This window comes from Pelodiscus sinensis, chromosome 7, assembly GCF_049634645.1.
Source record: "Pelodiscus sinensis isolate JC-2024 chromosome 7, ASM4963464v1, whole genome shotgun sequence".
In the NCBI taxonomy this organism is placed as follows: Eukaryota; Metazoa; Chordata; order Testudines; family Trionychidae; genus Pelodiscus; species Pelodiscus sinensis.
Window position 1 is genome coordinate 59,438,503 of NC_134717.1, and position 20,115 is coordinate 59,458,617.

General features: G+C 43.0%; 1 protein-coding gene and 1 long non-coding RNA gene across 10 annotated transcripts in view; both read right to left on the minus strand.

The window, feature by feature from the left end:
* ERBB4 (erb-b2 receptor tyrosine kinase 4) overlaps positions 1 to 20,115 on the minus strand; it is a 935,749-nt gene that overhangs the window by 822,381 nt on the left and 93,253 nt on the right. The gene's annotated exons all lie outside the window — the stretch shown is intronic.
* The window catches only part of LOC142830233 (uncharacterized), a 41,420-nt gene continuing 22,673 nt past the window's right edge, over positions 1,369 to 20,115 (minus strand). The window contains exons 2-3 of the long non-coding RNA XR_012905320.1: positions 18,468 to 19,345; positions 1,369 to 9,646 (exon numbers count right to left, since the gene is read on the minus strand). This is a non-coding gene — a long non-coding RNA (uncharacterized LOC142830233). The remainder of the gene's footprint in view (positions 9,647 to 18,467; positions 19,346 to 20,115) is intronic.

A 20,115-nucleotide genomic window follows, 5' to 3' on the forward strand; every position in this document is an offset into this window, starting at 1 on the left:
TGCTATCACGGGTAGTTAAACCCGCTTCTCTGTCAGTACAGACCTAAAATGTTTTCCTGCCAGGTTGAACTTCTCTAGTCTGGCACTCGCTGGTACGGCAACATCAGCAATCGACATGATTTTAATTAGCTGGATGTCCGCTCATCATGGATGTGGCCACGTTTCCCAAGGTCCCATAAGGTTTGTTTACAGCCATCAGTCCTGGCTCTCAGGGCTCTGTGCTGTTATTTAGCTCTAATTAACCCCTGTTTGTCTTCTAAGAGCCCAGTAAGCAGTCAAAGTGTTAGCAATGCTGCTAAACATAAGCCTGGTTTTTATGCTTTATCTGCTTGTTTCCTTGTGCCAATACAGTAAAATTGTGTAACAGCACTAACACTGTTACGAAGGGAGCGGCTAAGCTTTGGTTAGGCATAAGCTTATATGGGGTGTATCGGTACAGACATGCAATATTAAGCAGCACTGCAAACACTGTTCCCTTTATTTACCTCAAATAAAAATAAGAAGAAACCCAGTTGCTACAACATTGCTCTCCTGAGATTTGGCAAAGTCTCTGCTTCGGCATCGGTCAAGTCCCAAGGGTGCTGGGCTAGCCAGGTTCAACCAGTGGTGGTAAATCACAGTCATTTCTCCTGGGATTGAATCAAGAAAGTAGGCAGGAAAACTTGCTCTAAACCTTACAGGTAGGGCCTTACTCCAGAAATGAATACATCCTAGCTAAAAAGAATGGTACCTTTTTCTCCACCTCCTCTTCCTCAGTTCATATGTGCACAGTGGGTATAAAATGCTGGGGGGGGGGGGGCATTATACACTCCTAGTGAAGAATATCTGAGGAACAGAATCAAGTTGAGGAAATTTGGCTGCTGCATAGGTGTAAATAGTCTGGCCTATATTTGAACATCAAAATGTGTCTGAGGTGTGACAGCTCAGGGTAAAGGGTTTCACTGCTACCTAGATAACTCCTAAAGGTGACCTGTCTCACTCTAAATTAAGGCGGATTAAAGCTGTGACCCCTTTACCTAAGAGATTCTAACCCCTCCTTCTAAACTCATGTCTCCCCCCTTTGCCATCCCAAACTCATATTCAGCATGGATGGAATTACAAAGTTGGCTGTGACTGGTAATACCTCAGACCTAGCTTTATGGTGACTGTTTGGAAACACTGGCTTTTTAATGTAAAACTGTATATTAAATGTTCCCCACAGCACTCTAAGTGGATTTTGTTGGATTTAAAAACAAACAGATATTATCACCAGCATTGGCATCACTAATGTAGTTCTACCATTTCCCTTCACACAGAAATCACTTCATACTGAACTCCAGTCAGGAATAGTCAAATTTAGTCAGATAGGAGATAAAAATCTCTCCTCCCCCCCCCCCCCAACAGTATAATTCTCCTTGTTACAACCAAATCCATTCTGTGATTCGAACTCCAACCTGCAGAGGTTGATTTTCTATTTTGCGGAGAGTTTTTTTTTTAGTATATGGAAAGGTCTGCTTTTACCCCCCTTCGAAAGTATCTTATATCACTCTTCCCTCGCTCTTTTTTCCCCAAAAATCCCTCTTCCAAGTGACATTTGCCAACATTAGTCTGATTTAAGACCTTTTATCCAACCCGCTGCCTTTTGCTTAACTATATTGCTTCGAAACCTATTGGGAACTCTGGGAATCATTCATTAGCATTCAGACTGAAGCTGGCTTTAGGCAATGAGCTACAGCTTCTTCAGGGAATGCTTTGCACCATCAGCTGAAATGCTGTGAACAGGTTGCACTAGTAAATGACCTCTAAAAATTGACTCTTCCTAGCCAGTGAATGCCCTTTTTCTCAGTACACCTGTGCTGTGGCAGAATGGACCAGCTGTAGAGACACAAAATGTAATGGCACTGATTTCTCACAACAAAAATGGACAACACAATACTACATTCTGTGGCATACCACCACAGAGATGCCTGCCTCATTCCTGAATATAAACTAATCCCCCCGTCCCATGTTAGGAGATGGAAAGATAAGCTGTAGTTAATGCACAAGAGCGGAAATTGGAAAAATCTAGCATTTTATTTCCAACAGCATAGACTTTATGTCCTTGGCCAAGTCACATGATTTCCCAGTACCTCATGTACTCCTGGATGTAAAATAAGGACGTTCCTGCGTATGATCCAAATTTGCTGTAAATTAGTGCTTGCAAAGGTATTTGATATCCATGGTAGAAAGGGCTCTCTCAATGTGAAGTATTCATATTATTTGTAGAATTTACAAAAATTCTGTGAACAGCTCAGCAAGGTCACTTAGTCTAGCAGCAGAGAGAGAGAGGGGGGAAGAGGGTTAGAAATTAGCATAGTCTAACAAGTGCCAAGCAGGCTACATAGTTTATTTTAAGTGTCAAGCTGCTATCAACACATAAGAAGCATAAATAGTGCTCATGACAAGGAGTATCATAAGTTTCACTAGACCAGTTCTACTCTGAAGGGCTAGCCTTTCTAACCCACGTATGAGCATTCACATGGCCCAGGAACTTAACATGGACGAAGTTCTATCATAAAAATATAATTTATATTTAACATGTATTGTGTGATTAAAATACACAGTACTAGCAAACCTATCCAGCGCTGTCTGGGCCCTTCAGAGCAGGGGGCCGGTGGTGTGGAGGATGCAGGACTCACATCAGGGCATTAGAGATGTGATAGGCAGTGTGCAGAAAGCTGGGGGGGCGCGCGCGCAAGAGTGAGAGTTGGGGGGGTGAAGAGGGACTCAGAGGGAGGAGGGACTCCCATTCAGCATGGATCTTTTCTCTCCCCCCACCTGTTTCCCCCCAAGCTTCCAGGGGCCATTTTCTCTCCCCCTGCGCCCTGCCACCAGGAGCCTGGGTTTTATTTCTCCAGACCTCCCATGGCGACCAGGGGCCTTTTTTCTCCCCCCTCTCCTGAAGTGCTGCGCCCAAGGGCCAGGAGGGAGGAAAAGGGCTTGGGGCTCACAGGCAAGGTAGCGAAGCCCCAACCCTGATGGTCGCTTCCTTGGCGGTACCGCTGCCCCCAAGGGACACTCTGCAGGATAACGTCCCGTCCCCCGCCCATGGGCTCACTGTCCCCAGGGCCATTTAAGGATGCGTCCACACTGCAGCATTGTTCCAGAAAAACAATCCTTGCATGCACACTGCCATTGAGTTATTTCAACAGAAAGTCAAAAAAACGGAGGGGCTTTTCCCGACGGCGGTAAACCTCATTCTACGAGGAAGAAGCCTTTTTTTGGAAGAAGGTGTGTGTGGACTAAGAAGAGGGAGTTCTTTTTGAAAGAAGCAGCCTCCAGGAAATAACACAGGTGGCCTGGTGGCCCCTCCGTCCAGCGTAATCACAACTTAAATGCAAGATAGCGTCCAATTGATGTGTAAAAGGGCAGTCAAATCCCCCGGAGCCATTGATTCCCCTATGAGGGGCACGTACAATATACATACATTGCTAATGCTTAGATATATTTGCTATTTGTATAGGAGTAAGACATGACAAAGGTCAAGGCCTGTCACAGGTAATAACTTATAATAAGGAGACGAGGGGAAGTGAAACCAGTCTTCTGTTAAGTAGAGATATGGATAGATTCCACATCCTTTAAACGTGTGACCGGCTCAAGCAGGAAAGGAAAAAGGGAAGTATGGCTTGCCCATTGTTCAGCAAAAGTGAATGAATGAACACAGCTGTAACTGCAAAGTCAGCAAGTAGGCACTGTACTTAACCTCATTTGGAAAATTAACCTGACCTATAGGAATGCTAAATGTCAAAGATGAAGTAACCTATCATGTTAAGGCACCTAAACCAGGAAAGATGTGAACCCTATAAAAACCCCTGCCTATGAGATGTTGGGGGTCGGCTCTGCTTTGAACGTTGAGTTCCTTAGCCGTACCTTGGTTGCAACCAATAAACTTGAGTTGGACCCAGCCTGAAAGTGTGACTCTCTTCTTGGGGTAAATCAGACTAGCCTCCAAGGGGACGAAACCTTGCAATTTATGCAACACAATCAACATGGACGGTATCTTTTGAAAAAAGACATCGCTTTTTCATTGTACTTTTGCTGTGTGGACACAGTATTCCTCAGAGTTGCCAACATTATATTTCAAAGATACAGGAAAGGCCTCAGATGTCCCATGAGTTGAATCTCTGGAAGTGAATGTTTTCCCTCCTCCGGGTCTGGGTGCAGCTGAAAATCAAGATCTCAGACACTGGGCAGAGTAGTCACTGCAGTTTCTGTTCAGGTTCTCCATGGGCACTGGGAGTCAGATGCTGCAATTACTCCATGTGCCAGGCTCAGGGATTAACACTAAAGGTTGCCAGGCCAAATTTGAACCCTGTTTCAATCCCGTGCCCCAGCTGACACGGCAACCGGTGGTACTTTGCACAGCAAAGTAATAACGAGAAGGGAGAAAACTTGTTCATCTTCGCCTCTGAGGATAGAACAAGAAGCAATGGGCTTAAACTGCAGCAAGGGAGGTTTAGGTTGGACATTAGGAAAAACTTGCTAACAGTCGGGGTGGTGAAACACTGGAATAAATTGCCCAGGGAGGTTGTGGAATCCCCATCTCTGGAGATATTGAAGAGTAGGTTAGGGATAGTTTAGGGATATTTATGAGTAGGTTAGTCTATCAGGGATGAGCTAGACAGTATTTGGTCCTGTCATGAGCACAGGGGACTGGACTTGACCTCTCGAGGTCCCTTCCAGTCCTAGTATTCTATGATTCTATGCCGGAAGATGTGGATTTCAACTTTGGATGCAACATTCTGGATTGCTCCAACAGTACGCTGCCATGTGGGATAAATAAGCATCCGACACAGATTTAGTGTGGGATAAGCAATTTGTTATTTTAAAAAGGGACACCCTTTATAGCGCGGGGGTGTTGACAACTCTAACGCTCCCCTTGTACACACGCGCACACAGACACGCACACAGCAAATTTCGGTGGCCACACATGAGTGTGCAAGAGATTTGGACACCACTTGCCCTGCTCACTCCCTATAGGCACTTTTAGCTGCCGGACACAAGCTGGTTCCATGAAGCAGCCTTGCTTCCATGTACGGAAGTGATGGTTTTGTGCCTCATCTCCTATGCAGCATTTAGATGGGCAAAGCTATTTAATGCTCAGGATTGCACCTGAGGTGAGAGGTACGTGGAGGGGAAAAAATTCTGCATCTCTCAGATGTCCTTCATTTAAGATGAGCCGCTCACAGTCACCAGTAAGTATTTCGGTAGCTGAGTATTGGTACATTCGTGGTTCCAAGTAAAACTAAAGACTTTGGGCCAGATTTTCAATGTTCAGCTCCAAACCATTCTCACTGAGCACAACAGAAGCAGCTACGTGCTTGAGAAATTCTGGCCATTTCAGTGAGGTGTCTAAATGGGAGCTGACCCTGTTACAAAAATCTGGCCACTTGTCTGCTCTGCATATGATTAAAAAACATGTTTCCAGCATTGTCAATATAATGTATTTTCAAATGTGGGGAACCAGTTTATGAATTTTACATAGGCCACTAAGAACACAGGTAGAGCCAGTATTGAATCAGGAATGGAGACATGGGAATAATAGAAGAGGAAAAACAATATAAGAGTTAGTGAGTACAGAAGACCTTGTATGTAATAATTGAAAACATCATTGTGGACCTCGGCATAACAAATCAAAATCCACAATATCTTCTTTTCCGATAGAGGTATTTCTTACCATTTGCCAGTATGAGAATTTAATTCATCAATGAAATAAGGGCTTAAATGCAATAATGGAAATCTACATTTCTTTTCTCTATATTCCTTTTTTAAAAACTTATCCAATAATACTGCTAAGCCATGGAATCTAGTGATTCAACAGCTATTAAAACAGTAGGTATTAGTCCCCTCTGATTTAATTAACAGACAATCAAAATTCCTTACTGACAAGAGGAAGTTCTATTCCAAGCCCCACTGCATGGATCTATATTTTTAATTTTCTTGTAGAATGATAGTAATGATGCACTTCAGATAGGATCTAGCTCATCTATTACCCTCATTTTCACCACTGCATAGTTTCCTGCACTTGTCACGTAAGCAGTTGACAATTAAAAATTAACAGAAGAATCCCAAGCATTGCTATGGTATGGGATCGGCTGGCTAAGTAGCAGTTCTGCAGAAAAGGACCTGGGGATTATAGTGGGTGAGAAGCTGGACATGAGTCAATTGCGTGCCCTTGTAGCCAAGAAGGCTAACAGCATATTAAGGTGCATTAGGAAGAGCGTTGCCAGCAGATTTAGAGAAGTGATTCTTCCCCTTTATTCAGCACTGGTGAAACCACATCTGGAATATTTGTCCAAACCTGGGCCCCTATTACAGAAAGGGTGTGGATATACTGGAGGGAGTCTAGCAGAGAGCAACAAAAACGACTAAGGGGATGGAAAACACAGGAAGAGGCTGAGGGATTTGGGTTTGTTTAGTCTACATAAGAGAAGAGTGAGGGGGAATTTGATAGCAGCCTTCAATTACCTGATGGGGGCGGGGGTTCCAGAGAGGATGAAGAGAGGCTGACAGAACAAGGAGCAATTGTCTCAAGTTACAGTGGGGAAGGTCTAGGTTGGCTATTAGGAAAAATTATTTCACTAGCAGGGTGATGAAGTCCTGGGATGGGTTCCCTAGGAGGTGGTGGAATCTCCATCCCTAGATGTTTAAGTCCCAGCTTGACAAAGCCCTGGCTGGGTTGATTTAGTTGGGGCTGGTCCTGTTTGGGCAGGGGGTTGGACTCCGGGACCTCCTGAGATCTCTTCCAACCCTAGGATTCTGGGTAAATGCCATTGTATAGCATGAAGTTCCTGGGGGGACAGGTGGACTCTTCCTTTCTGGACTATCAGAATTCTAAGTCTTCACTACTGTGTGTTATAACTTGACTTCTGAATGACGTAATTAAGGCAAGGCTAAGCCAGTGCGTAACTCCTTGTGAACTTATGAAAAGTCTTGACATTTTAATTCAGACTTGCTATCATTATGGTTTGTTTGTCTGAATGTAATTAATAGAGTTTGAACTTAATATCCATGTCCCTGTTAAGTTTTTATGTCTGCATGCAAGGTGATTACTTCTTACATTTCCGAACAGCTCTTTGCAAACCAGGCTTCTCCATGGAGATCAGCTGTACAGGCCAAGTAGGAAACACACACATAAAATTAAAGTTGAGTGCCTAAATGATCTCTTTAGTGTTAATTAGATTTTACTGTGACTATGAGCTAAGTCACTAGCAAGACTGTAGGCTGAGATTTTGATTTAAAGCTGTAGCTAATGTGTTTTATTGCCAGATTTGCTCATAGTCAAAGCTAATTATCCCTCTTTATGCTTACATGATCTTTGAAACAAACAAAGTGTTAAAAATACAGCATACGGAAGACTGTTTTTTATATATTTATCAACCATTTAAAATTAGATCTTCCATGGTACGCGCAAGCAAGCAGCTGGCAAGCAAAACAAGAGTGCTACCATTAAGCAAACATCTCATTTTCAAGGCCCATCAGGAAATGTCACATGGTCTAAAAGGCTCATACACACTGGCATTCCCCCGCCCCCCCAACTCCCCCAAGATTTTGTTTGTTTTTTTTAATTTGAGATTTTTTCAGGGGATTTTAAATGGAAATATCAGAAAATGGAAATATCTAGATTTGTTACATTTTTATTCTCTGTTTTAAGTTTTTTAATCCTTCTTCCCCTCTTTTAACTTGACCCATTTCCCTCCTCCCCTTCTGAAAAGCAGCAAGTGATAATAATAGATAACGGAGGAGCAAACTGTATGCTGAAATATTTCTATTTTCATGGGGGCGAGGGGTGGAGAAAAATTCAAGACACAAAATTTTTCCTTGCAAAAGAAGCACTTAAAAATAAAGCTCTTCTTTACCTCTAAATGTCTTCTAAGAGCCCAGTAAGTAGAGGAAGGGTTGGTAATGCTGCTAGACAATATTGACCTCCTGAGGTCTGGAAAATTCGCTAGTTCACTACCAGTCAGGTCCCGAAGGTGCTGGACTAGAGAGGCTCAAAATATACTTCAACTACTCCGCATTGGACTATAACACACACAAAAAAAATCAATGCTGCTGCCTTCCTTTCCTACATCTAAATCCTAAATCCCACAGCAAACTCTGGAGTCCATAGATTTTAGGAAGAAAGTTATCACAGTGGTGGGAAATTACTAACCCCTTTCCATGAGCGAAAATCATTTGTAGGGCTTTCTTTTAAAAAAATATATACCAGAAATGGGAGTTTTGCCTTAAGGGGGGGGGGGGGGGGGAGTGAGGGATGTGCCATCTTATCATTGGCTATTTTGATTTTTCACACTTAAAACCCCCAAAACCAACATTTGTTTTGGAAATGCCACCTCTGTACGATAGGGGAGAGGTTACTCCAATGCCTCACATTCTCCCATGGGCTGGGTTCCCCACATGGACTACATCTTCCTCAAGCACCACAGGCTGAAACTCCCATGAGCAAGAGGGGAGACCCAGTTCATCACATTCTAGGACCTAGCCTATAGGAGAAAGTAAGGATGTGCAGCACTCAACTCCCACTGGGCACTATGTGTAGCATTTACCAATGGAAAGGTTCAGCTTTCAGCCAACATTTTTCACTTGTAGATTTTTCCCCCCCTCCTCGAGAAATTTGACAAAAGGGAAATTCTTTTTTAATTGAAGTTTTTCATTAACTCCTCCCTTCACACACATGCACACACAACTTCTGCACCGACTCTACTCATTTCTATTTAAGTCCTTCAGAAGGCCTAAAACAATTAGTTTTGAGTGAAGGAGGAAACTATACATGACGCCTAGTGGTTATATCTACACAATTTTGTAAGTCGAGTAAAATATCTGTTTCTTTTAACTCTGTAACAAGCTGAAACCAGATCCCTTTTGGGTAGCCTGCATGTACTGCAATACCATTCGGTAAGCATGTGGATTTTCAGAGTGACTTCGCATAGAGGATAGAGTCTATTTATATTTCCAAATGGATTAATTTTTGAAACACACGCAGTAAAGTCATTCTTCCCACTCCACTAAAATAAAATACCCATTTGAGGTAATGTCATTTGCCTTCTAAAACTTAGACCATTCCAGACCATGTGACTGATCAGCATGCTCATGGATGAAACATGCAAAGAATAACTTCCTCAAACTATGCTGAGGATTGCATATTCATTGACTTATCCTGTAACCTGACAGGGTCAATGGTGCCATTCTAATTTTGTGAAAGTAGCAATCAGCTCTCTTTAGAGAGACAAACCATCTTCTTAATGCTAATGTTTGAATGGCAGAACCTATACTACATGTGTCTCAGCAGTAAGTCATATACGCAATTTTTTTTAATGAACCTCCAGCAAATCAGACAGATGTGATAATAGTGGACTATATAAAAGCTTATGGAGGGAAAAAAAGAAAAGAAAAACTCATTTTAATTCTGTAAGTGCTTCTAAATGTTGCAAATGTAGGCTTCTAATAAAGTGGAAGCTTCCGGCAATATGGGAATTTTTAAATATGTCATAAAAGACCTAAACGCATACATTAATTTTTAACAACATTATTAATGGGCATTGCATTTGCAAACACAACCTTTTAAAATACCTCTTGTGAAGCAACGTAAAAACCTTCTTCTGCAGTTTATTAATTTCCTAGACGGCTTTAAAAAAAAGGCAACAAAATTATAAAGATGCTTTAAAAAAAACCACACAAACACACATCTTGTTTTTCAGTCCCAATGTAACTCTAATTGACATGCAATTGCATTTCCCATGGCTGTTTCACCCTCTGTAATTTTGTATGCATATTCGTTATGATGTTATCATCGTGAAAAGGTGATGCTACAATGATCAAGATTCTCTGCTCTCATCTACTTGGAGGATCCTTTGACTTATTTTGCATGTCAGCCTCCCATTCTCATCACTGGAGCATCTGAGCCCAACATGAATACAGGAGATGTCTTGAGAGCTTCCTCACACAGTGTGGGCAGTGGAGGCGCCCATGGTGAAGCCCAAACAGGGTAAGAGAAACGGCTCAGCTGGGGCTTCCAATAGGAGTGCTAAGCCTCTGGAATGCACTTCTTTGCCAGGTAGGTAACAGTCCAACTTTGTCGGCCTTCAGTGTATGCTGCGAGGCCACTTCCCTCTTAGCAGGGGAGTGGTGGATTCATAGTGGAGTTGGGGGGATAATGGTGTCAGACTGTGAGGAATCTGTATCTAATGCAGGACCGGGAGGGGGGGGGGGAGACGCACTCCAATCCATTGCCACTGTGGTTTTTGACTTGCTCTGGGGGACCGGTGAACGTGTTTATTTATGGATTATGTTTTGAAGCGATGGCCAACAGTGCTGAGGGTATTGGATGCGAGTTGTTTTACCGTAGCTCATGAAAATCCAAATACATGCAGAGAGTATTGTCAGTGTGTTTTTGGCTGATGAGGGCAGCGTGTCGTTTAATAAACTAGTGCTTTTGAGTATGTATTCCCTGATCTGAGTCATCGTGCCTGATCTACTGGTCACTATTGCGAATTAAGTGAATTCTGTCATCGTTTAACTTTTACTCATTAAAGGGAAAGTGTGATAGTTAACAATGGACAGTGGTGGCCTATCCATTTAGGTGAACTAGGGGGTCGCCTAGAGCGCCAAAGTTAAAAGGCGTTGAGGGGTTTGGAGGCAGAGGTGCTGATCGCGTGCTGACCGTGCGTTTCGCCTAGGGCGCCAGTTGCTGGCAGCTCATCTAGGGCTGTTCCTGACAATAGCCAAAGCTATTGCTTACACCCTCTAACAGGGTTGGATTAATTAAACCTTAGCTGCCTTTCCTGGTTTTCTCCATCTCATTGGCAACTAATGTGGTTGAATGAAATCTGGCTAGCTTGCTTCTACCTTCCTCATCCACCACGACAAATGCACAAACGATCAAACCAATCATTTTTCATCTCCCATTTACTGCTGATAGTAAAAAACTAGGAGTCCACTGATGTTTTCTTTTTATTCAAATTACTTTTTATTCTAAGACACTTTATTATCCCGTATGCAAACCATAACTGGCTGAGTGCACACAATCATATATCTATTACATAATTTAAATTAAACATCAATTCAATCCCCAGCCAGGTACGGTGGGATAGCATGAGCATGTAATGATTGCGGATTTTTACAAACCCGGTCTACTGCTACCTGTGGCTGTGAATTTATAGTACAGAGCAAGCAGCAATTATGCCTGCCGTTTTCCCATGCCATAATTTTAAAAAGGCAACAGGGTATGAGGCCCTCATAGGTAACTTAGTATGAGGGGAAATGGAAAGAACTGGGTTTGCTTCATTTGCAAAAAGAGAAGACAGAGGGGACATGATGAAGCTTTCAAGTACCTAAAAGGGTGTTACAAGGAGGAGGAGGAAAATTGTTGTCCTGTCCTCAGAGGCCAAGGAGAAGAAGTAATGGGCTTAAATTGCAGCATGGGATTTTTAGGTTGGACATGAGGAAAAACTTCCTAACCCTCAGGGTTAGGGAAAGATCTGTCAGAGATGATCTAGACAGTGTTTGGTCCTGATGTGATGACAGGCAACTGGACTTGATGATCTCTCGAGATCCCTACTAGTTCTAGTGTTCTGTGATTCTACTAGCATCTTGGAAGGATTTGGGTCACCGCACACTTTTGAATACATTTCAAAAGGAGTCTTTGAAAAGGAAAAAAACCAAAACCTTTCCCCCTCTCTCCCCTCAAACAAGTTGATTTCTAATGTCCAATAAAAGAAATTCAAACTTGTGAAGTCTGCTGAAACTACCAAGGCCTCCCCGGGCTCCGCAAGGAAATATCATTAATATGAAGGGACCCGTCACCCTGGTGTCTGGGCACCTATGTGATGACACAGTGGCAGGTTCTGAACATCCATCAGCCCCAGTGGCAGCTGAAAGGTTAAAAGGGCTCTTCCCAGGACCACAGCCGGGCTGGTGTGTAAATGAGGGGGAAAGAACTGCAGTGAAAATGAAGTGCTATGCTATGGGATGTGAATGCCTTAGCATGCTTTAATAGGAGAGGAGCTCTCCAAGGAAAAAGACTCAGCCAAAGTTATCAGTCGCCCACTCACTTTTGCTACACAGCAGAGAAATCACATAGAACGGCTAAGGCTCCTGTGACCTTGACCTACATAAGGCTAACTATCTTTCCCCAAGCATGGAGAGTATACAGTAGGGAAGAAACTCAGGCACTCCACTGCTCACTGTGGGATCCAGAGCTTTGTTTTGCTTTGTGGCAAGTCAAACTCTTCCCTGAACAGGTTTTCATTCTAGGAGTTATATGGCTCTGAAGGAGAGGTGTATTTTCTTCCCAACTCCAATGTGTCGCTGCTTTTATTGTGTTGTAGAAGTTAAGCAAACCAGACCCTGCAAAAACGTATGCATGTGCTTAATAGTTAAGCATGGAAATACTGCCATTAAAATCTACAGAATAATTTGTACATGTGAAATTCAACTATGTTTGCAGGTCTGTGACCTAGAATTATGTTTGTTAAGTGGTTAGCACAGGCAAATTATGTTGTATGATTTGGTGATCGTTTTATTATATTACGTTGCAGGAAAACGTCATCTCAAGTCAACTTAATCAGAATTGCTTTGCCCGTATTGCGTTGGCATGTTTACTACATTTTATTTATGCTTTATTTGATGTAAGTAGAAAAATACACTAGGTTATGCATGATTCCCATGTGTCAATAAACGCCAGGTTCCGACATTGAATAGTTTATTGAGTTCAGTAATGGGAATTGCTCACAACTAACATCACCTATTGACTTTCTAAAACAACTATTTTGTAACTAGTTACAATTAATTGATCCCACAAAAGACAAACCTTAGGGGAAAAAAATCTTCCACCGCAACATTAGCATATTAAAGGTCCTCACTAGCAGTTCACTAAGGAACAGGCAATTGGATTATTTTTCAGGCTTAGACATTAACATTTGGAAAAACTTTTTTGTTCAGAACTGATAGCAAAGGTGAGCAGAAACATGTTAACTACTATCCTTTTTCAAAGGCTATAATGCAGCACCCTTCCCCCTCCAACCTTTCCCCCTCCCTCCCAACTATCCCTTGGAAAAGCAAAACACATTCCAGTATTCAACTTTGATGTCTCTACACCATACTTTACTCAGTTAAGAATTTGCAAGTTATTTTTGGAGGCGGGCTTGAGGGGCAAAGTTCAAATCTAGTATCAACATAGTCTTGAATTTTAAATCTGAGTATTTCATACCCCACCCACGGCAGACAAAGAACCCACTCATTGGGGAAAGCACTTAAAGCAACACTGTTTACAAGTGGGAAGGCAGAAGTATAAAAGGCATTTTAAAAGCATTAGTTAAAAATCTGATTTAAGGCTAATTTCCTGCTTATTTCAAGGGTACAAAGACAATGAAACAGGTGTGGTGCACGGCCCCTACTTAGCTAGCAGTCTCAATGAACAGATGATATGCCCCCTGAGTTCCAGTAACTATTTCAGTCTGTCCTGGACACCCACGCTTGCAACACAACTTAGGCCTTGTCTACCCTAAAGGGGAAGGTTAAATCAAGATACACAACTCCAGCTATTTACGTAGCTGGAGTTGACGTACCTTGATTCAAATTTCCCCATAGTCCACATAGTGGGAGGCCAATGGACACAAATGCTCCCATCAGCATCCCTTACTTCTTGGAGGAGCAGGCGCACCGACTATGATGGGGCGCCCTCTGAGTTTGATTTAGCGGGTCTTTGCTAGATTCACTAAATCAACTCTGGAAGATTGATTGCGGCAGCAATCTTCTGCTTAGTGAAGACCTGGCCTAAGGCTACGCAGCATGTAAAAGGACTGTTAAGTTATTGAAGCAGTGTTGCTCAGAATCACACCAGGCTCAAAAGACATAGCCCTTGCATTTCAGTTAATCTAAAATGAACGCATCCAGTGCTTTTTTCCATGGCACAAGATGGAATAAGATTTATCTTGAAGGAGGTTCTGACTGAATAAATGTCAATAAACAAATGAACATGGTTTTCAAAGATGTAGCTTTATGTGGGCTACATTCCGCTCTGAGCTCCACTACTGTAATTCAGCTGAAATCAATGAGTTGCACTGTGGGACTACATGAAGAATGTGGCCCACTGTGGGAGCTACTGGATGAAATGAAGCAAAGGGACTCTTTATGGGACGTCATCCGAAAGATCTTTTTGACTGTACAATATTTAAAACCACACAAGTCCTTCAAAAGAAATAGTGGAAGCCCAATTCCTAATGATCATTAAACCATGACTAGTACAAATATTAGGTCATGTAAAGAAGGAAACAGTGTTTCACAGGCACAGGAACAGATTAGATGTCTGAAAGAGATAACCAGATATAGGGTTGCATTCAATTTCCCCCTATGTATTTCCCAGAAAATTGACTTAACACTTATTGTCCTCAAAGTCTTGCCTATTTTCAACATCGTCCTTTGAACTTTCGGGCCTTGCATTACATCGCCAATTCACATCCCAGGTTTTGACACAGAGGCTGTAGGGCACTTCACTTACTGTTTCCAGATGCAAAGAGGTAAATCACCAGCCAACTGAACTAACTGACAGCAAGCAAGATATTTCTGAATGTAGGTACTAATCTGATTGGTGCCCAGTCGTATTAGTGTTCATCTCCACTTTGGTGGACAGTTTACAGAGATAGGGAACTTTGCTCCACTTTGGACAGTACAATCTCTCTCGTTAGGCCTAAGAGTGTTCTTCCCAGTTCTTCCAAAAACTCTAATAGCCATGTTGACTATTGTGACCAAGACAGGCCTATTACCCATGGAAGGAGCAGTATTCAGAGACCTCATTTGAATCATTATCACCTAGCAGCTGGATGTGGTGCTGTTCTTCAATACAGAACTGGGATGATCCCTTCAAAACAAATACCTTTGCGTTCATCGATTGTGGATGTAGAGAATGTACAATTGGAGCTAGGTCTCTGCCAACAGTTGAGATAGGGTGAGAAGGAGGGTGAGAGGGAGAGGGGGATACCCAAAAATGCTGGTTAAGTAACATCTGAACTGCGGGTTGTTGGAGTATACCAGTATATGCTATCACAAGTCCCAGTAGATACCAGGAACAACTGGATTTGTGTCTTTGTGACAGCACTTGTTTTCCAGTATTGACCAACTTCTATAAAAATTGATATGAGTCCTTATGTGGGCTAGAATTCGTCTTCAGCCCAGGCCTTCATATAGTAGATCTGAGATTAGCAGTTTAAGCCCTCACCCTCCCTTGTCATTAGATGCTTATGAGAAGTCTACATCACACTCAACCACAGTACAGAGTCTTGAGTCAAGCTGTTGACTGTCATCAACTACCCTGTGTGCTGTGTATTTAGGTATGTCTTACATACTCACCACCACTGTACCTTAATGGACCTACCACAGCAAAGAGGAGGGGAATATCTGCATAGGAAAGAAAGGACCAACTAAAATATAGTGCAATACTGAGACGCAGAATTGAACTTGGGACCTCTGGAGCTTAGTGCATGAGTTTACTTGTGCTTAAAGCCAGCTGGCTTTCAGCCACACCTGTAGAGCACACTCACTCACTCTCTCCGCAAGTGGTCTAAGTGACAGTGAACCACACTCAGTAGGTGTGTGGGTTACAGTAGCACTGGATCTGGTACCACGGAGAGCCCAAGATCAAGTACTTGGGACACTTTCCTAAAAATAAAAGTAGCAGCTAAATAAGAAACAGGAGTTGTTGAGTCTAAAAGAGGAATAAGCAGAAGAATAAACCTTAAGCAATTCCAAATTTGTTTCCATGCAAATTCTTGGAAGAACAGAATGGGGAGGGAGGGGGAAGGAGGGGATGACAACCTATCAACAGAATTTAATTCTTTATGGAGTATTCTGGGAATATTCAGTGAGGCATCAGCAGCTATTTGAGTTCTATAATAATATCTATGAGCATGAAATGTCACCAAGCTGATTACCTTTCTTAAAGCATCTTTTGTAAAACTTCACAGATGACAGGCCTGTATTTCTATTAGCAAAAGGGAATAAAAACCTGTATTCTCATTTTATACCATTTTAGAAGGTATCTAAAAAACCCAGCATGATTTACCATTTGCAGTTTAAGTAGGGCCAGTCGTTGTTATACCAAGGTAGGGACTTCCTGCACACTGCCATTGGCGTTCCAATTCGGAAGACTAAAGGCGTCCTAAAATTGTCAAGTGCTGCAATAACTTCAAATGACTTTACACTGATTCATCCCAGACCCCAGCTATTTCTAAGTGTTTAAAGGAAATTGGAAGGTTCCAGTATTATCATCATTATTTTTTAAATGTATAGCTTGGATCCTTATCACTCGCATATTCTCATGTTCCACTGGAAATTTGCACTCTAATCATTCTAAATGAATTCCTGCAGTGCAAAGTTACCAGAAATTAGTGCAGCGTTTCTTACTTCATTTTTCCCCTGCTTTACATAGTTATGAAGCAAGAAGCATATTGTACTGATCTAAGATGAAGCCCAGAGAAGGAAGTTGGCTGTGGACATAGTAGGACATACTTTTGTTTCAAGGTTATGCTCTAATCATGCAGTCTTACTGTCACAATCAAGGACTATGTACATAGATTTTTGTCTGGTTGGATATTTAGAGACAGGGAAACATCCAGAGAGGGCTTCCCAACCCTCAGTTAAAGCACACACTTGCTTTCAGCTTTTCCAACCTAATTCTGCTGCTTTCTGTTCGCTTTCAAAAAATGCCTCTCTGAAACTAAGTTTTTATGATCCTCTCAAGTAACTGGTGTCTTATGAGATTACTACCTACTTACAGAGAGTTTGAATCTCTCAAAACAGGCAGAGCTAACAGTCGCTTATCTGATCCAGAAAAGCTTTTCCAAGTTTGGAAGGTCTGTTGTGGTTTAGGGATAAAGGAATTAATGTGGTGCAAGAAAGAAAGTGTTGCCCAGGATGCATTTGAAAGAATGACACCGTGTGAATTGGAAATAGTTTTGACTGTTCTCAGAGGGTGAAATGCTCTTCATGCTGGGGAAAGCAGGGTAACTTCCATGCAAGTGAAGTACAGGCAGGCAAGATCAAAAATATCTCCAAGGTGCAGTGCTTCAACATGTACATAACTATTTCCAGTGTGGCCACTATTCAAACCTCTGGACTGGAATATCAACCAATGCATCAATAACGCTAGGGAAGACAACGTCAGTGAAGTAATGCATTTTCCTGGACCATCTTCTGAGGGTAGAAGGGAGAAACTTTCAGGAAGAGCTCTATGCGAGCTCGAAAACTTGTCTCCTACCAACAGAAGTTGGCCCAATAAAAGTTACTACCTCACCCACCTGGTCTCCAACATTCGAGGACCAGCATGGTTACAGCAACTCAAACACTAGCAAAGGGACTCTGGAATAATGTAATTCGCCATATAATTTTTTGTATAGACCCTATAGAGATGAGCAGCACTGGGAGATTTGACAAACAAAAATAACTTGCTTTTTATGTTTTTGATGAAAATCCTCCCAAATCAGGTAAAAAAAATTTTTTTTTTAAAGTTAATTCCTCTCATAAATGTTGTACAGAAAAATATATTTTGAACATTTCTAAATACTCGGTTAGCTATTGTATCAACAAATATAAAGCCATACTGCTCTCTGAAAATACCTACATAAGATAAGCCACAAATTGCCAAAGAAACTCCCTTTGAACCTATTCCAGCCATGCTTTCAAACTCTGAGAACACATTCTCTCTCTCCCCCCCTCCCCCCGAAGGAGATGTTTAAGAAATACATTTGGGTATTAGCTCCTAGAAAGACCCATTCCTATGACTTACACATATACAGCAATTTGCATTGTCTTGCTTTCCGTCTACCTCCTGTGGCCTCGATGCAACTGTGAGCAATGCCATAGAGCACTTAGCATAACAAATGCAAACATTGTTGTAAAGATATCACATGAAATGAATGCTGGAACCTCTCTTCACTTCTCTTGCCCACCAGCTCCATCAATGGAACCCACTCACACCTATTTAGCTGTCACATTAAAATGAATGAGCGCTTGGAGAGACGGAGGGGTGGGGGAAGTTGAAAGGGGTGTGGGAGTAAAGGCAAACACAGTCCTCCAGCTTCCTGCCTCGGACGGAAATTCACAATAGAGCTCTGCTTGGGGCACCCTTTCATTTCTTTGGTAGAAAGGTCTGCCTCATGCCCACTGCGGCCTTGTAAAAAGCTGCCGGCGGGGGTGGGATCCAAAAAGCTGTATGCTTATTTTCAACATCTTTTCTTGGCTCAGTTGAAGGCGTCACAGAGAGCTGCTGCACCTGAATGAGAATCCCACCACTTCCAACTGCCTCCATGGAACTTGGAAGTAAACTCCTCCCAAAAAGACTCTGAGACTTTTCTAACCCAGCCAAAAACTGACACACCACAGCATGCTGGTGTCTATCAACTCTGCTATGCATGTGGAATCAGCATTTGCCACCGTACGGCAAGGCCCCTTACCTGCAGGCCCACATTCAGGCTTACGGCGCGGGTTCCTGACTGCAACACGGGGCCGAAAAGGGACACTAGCAGCTCCAGCCAGCACTGATGAGTGGGCTGTTAACACGTCAGTGGGTGGCACAGCAGGGCAGGGAGGGTCCCTGCCTGGCTCAACAGCACAGCTCCTAGGAAATGGCTGACGTCTCTCTCCAGCTTGGGGCAACCACTGGGGTCCCAGGTACTGCTGCTGCCCTGGGCTCATTGGCTGCGAGCTGCGGGCGCTGGGAGCTGTGGGGGTGGTTCCTGCGGTTAGGGGCAACACGCAGAGCTACGGCACCACCCTTTCCCCCCAAGAGCCAGAAAGATGTGATACTGCTACTTGGGAGCCAACTGAAGCAAACGCCTCATGGAATCAATATCCCTCACCCCCTCCCACACTCCAACCTTATCCCATCTCAGAACCCTGCTTCTGCACCTAGACTCTCTTTCTGAGCCTGCCCCCACACCTGCTCCCATTCCCCAACCCCACTGCCCCAGCCTGAATCTCCTCCCATACCCTGAACTCATTTCTGTCCCTACACCACTCTCCAACCCATGCCCCAACCCAGAGCCTGCTTCTGCACCCCTTTTCATTCTCAACCCCATGCTAGAGCCCTCACCCCCTTCTGCACCCTGATCCCTTGCCCCACTCCGTGATCATGAACAAGGGTGGGGATAGAAGCAACTGGAGGGGATGGGCCTTGGAGAAGAGGCGGGTAAGGGTGTTTGGTTTTCTGCAATTAAAAAGTTGGCAATCCGACTTATGTTTCAAGTTTTGTTGCTCAGTTTCAATGGAAATAAAACAAGAATCTTGAATGACGACTGTAGAAAACTGCTTCCTAGCAGCATTTTCTGAGTTCCTGTAACACACAAGATAAAAATCGGCGTATTGGCATCCCTTGCGTCTCTGAACCTGAACTCTAATGATAAGCTGGATTGTTTCAGATTCCTTTGGTCCAAATAGTGCTTGAAATAGTTCAGATAAGATTTTTATCAACGATTATTTCCTTGAAGGGAAAGTAAGTCTACGGGAAGAAAAAACTAGCATTGTTTGTGCTAGCAGCAAAATTAAGAAACGCGTAATTCTCACAAGATAACATCAAAGGGACTTATTCAGGGACACAAAGACCTACAGATGGGATTTGGCGCTCAGTATTTGTGGTTTAAAGTTTATCTGGTCTGAAAGCAACTCCACCTGCAGCTTCCTACCTGCTCTTCCTTCTTCCCTAGTGTTTGTCAGTGAAACAATCATTTCAAATGCTGTGCGTTTGGTTGCTGAAAGCCTTGATCCTGCAATCAGCTCTGGGAAGGCCCACCCCTTTTGAAGTCAATGGAGCTCGATGCCGGTATGGCTGTCTGCCCAGCACAGAGTTCAATGCAATGCTGGATCTTAAAACACAACTGCAACCCCCATTTCCCTGCCTTATGTCGGAGTCGTTTGCTGTGAATAACCAAGATGGGGAAGTACATGACCACTAAATAGCAGAGATTACAAAGCATCTTCTCTGCCTTCCGGCTGTGGTTACTGGCCAAAGCTCAGGCCTCTCACAGTCTCTCGAGTTCCTTACCGGTGATTCTTTTCCTCACCTCCTCTAGAGTTTGATTGACATCAGTGAGGGTGGGGATTAAA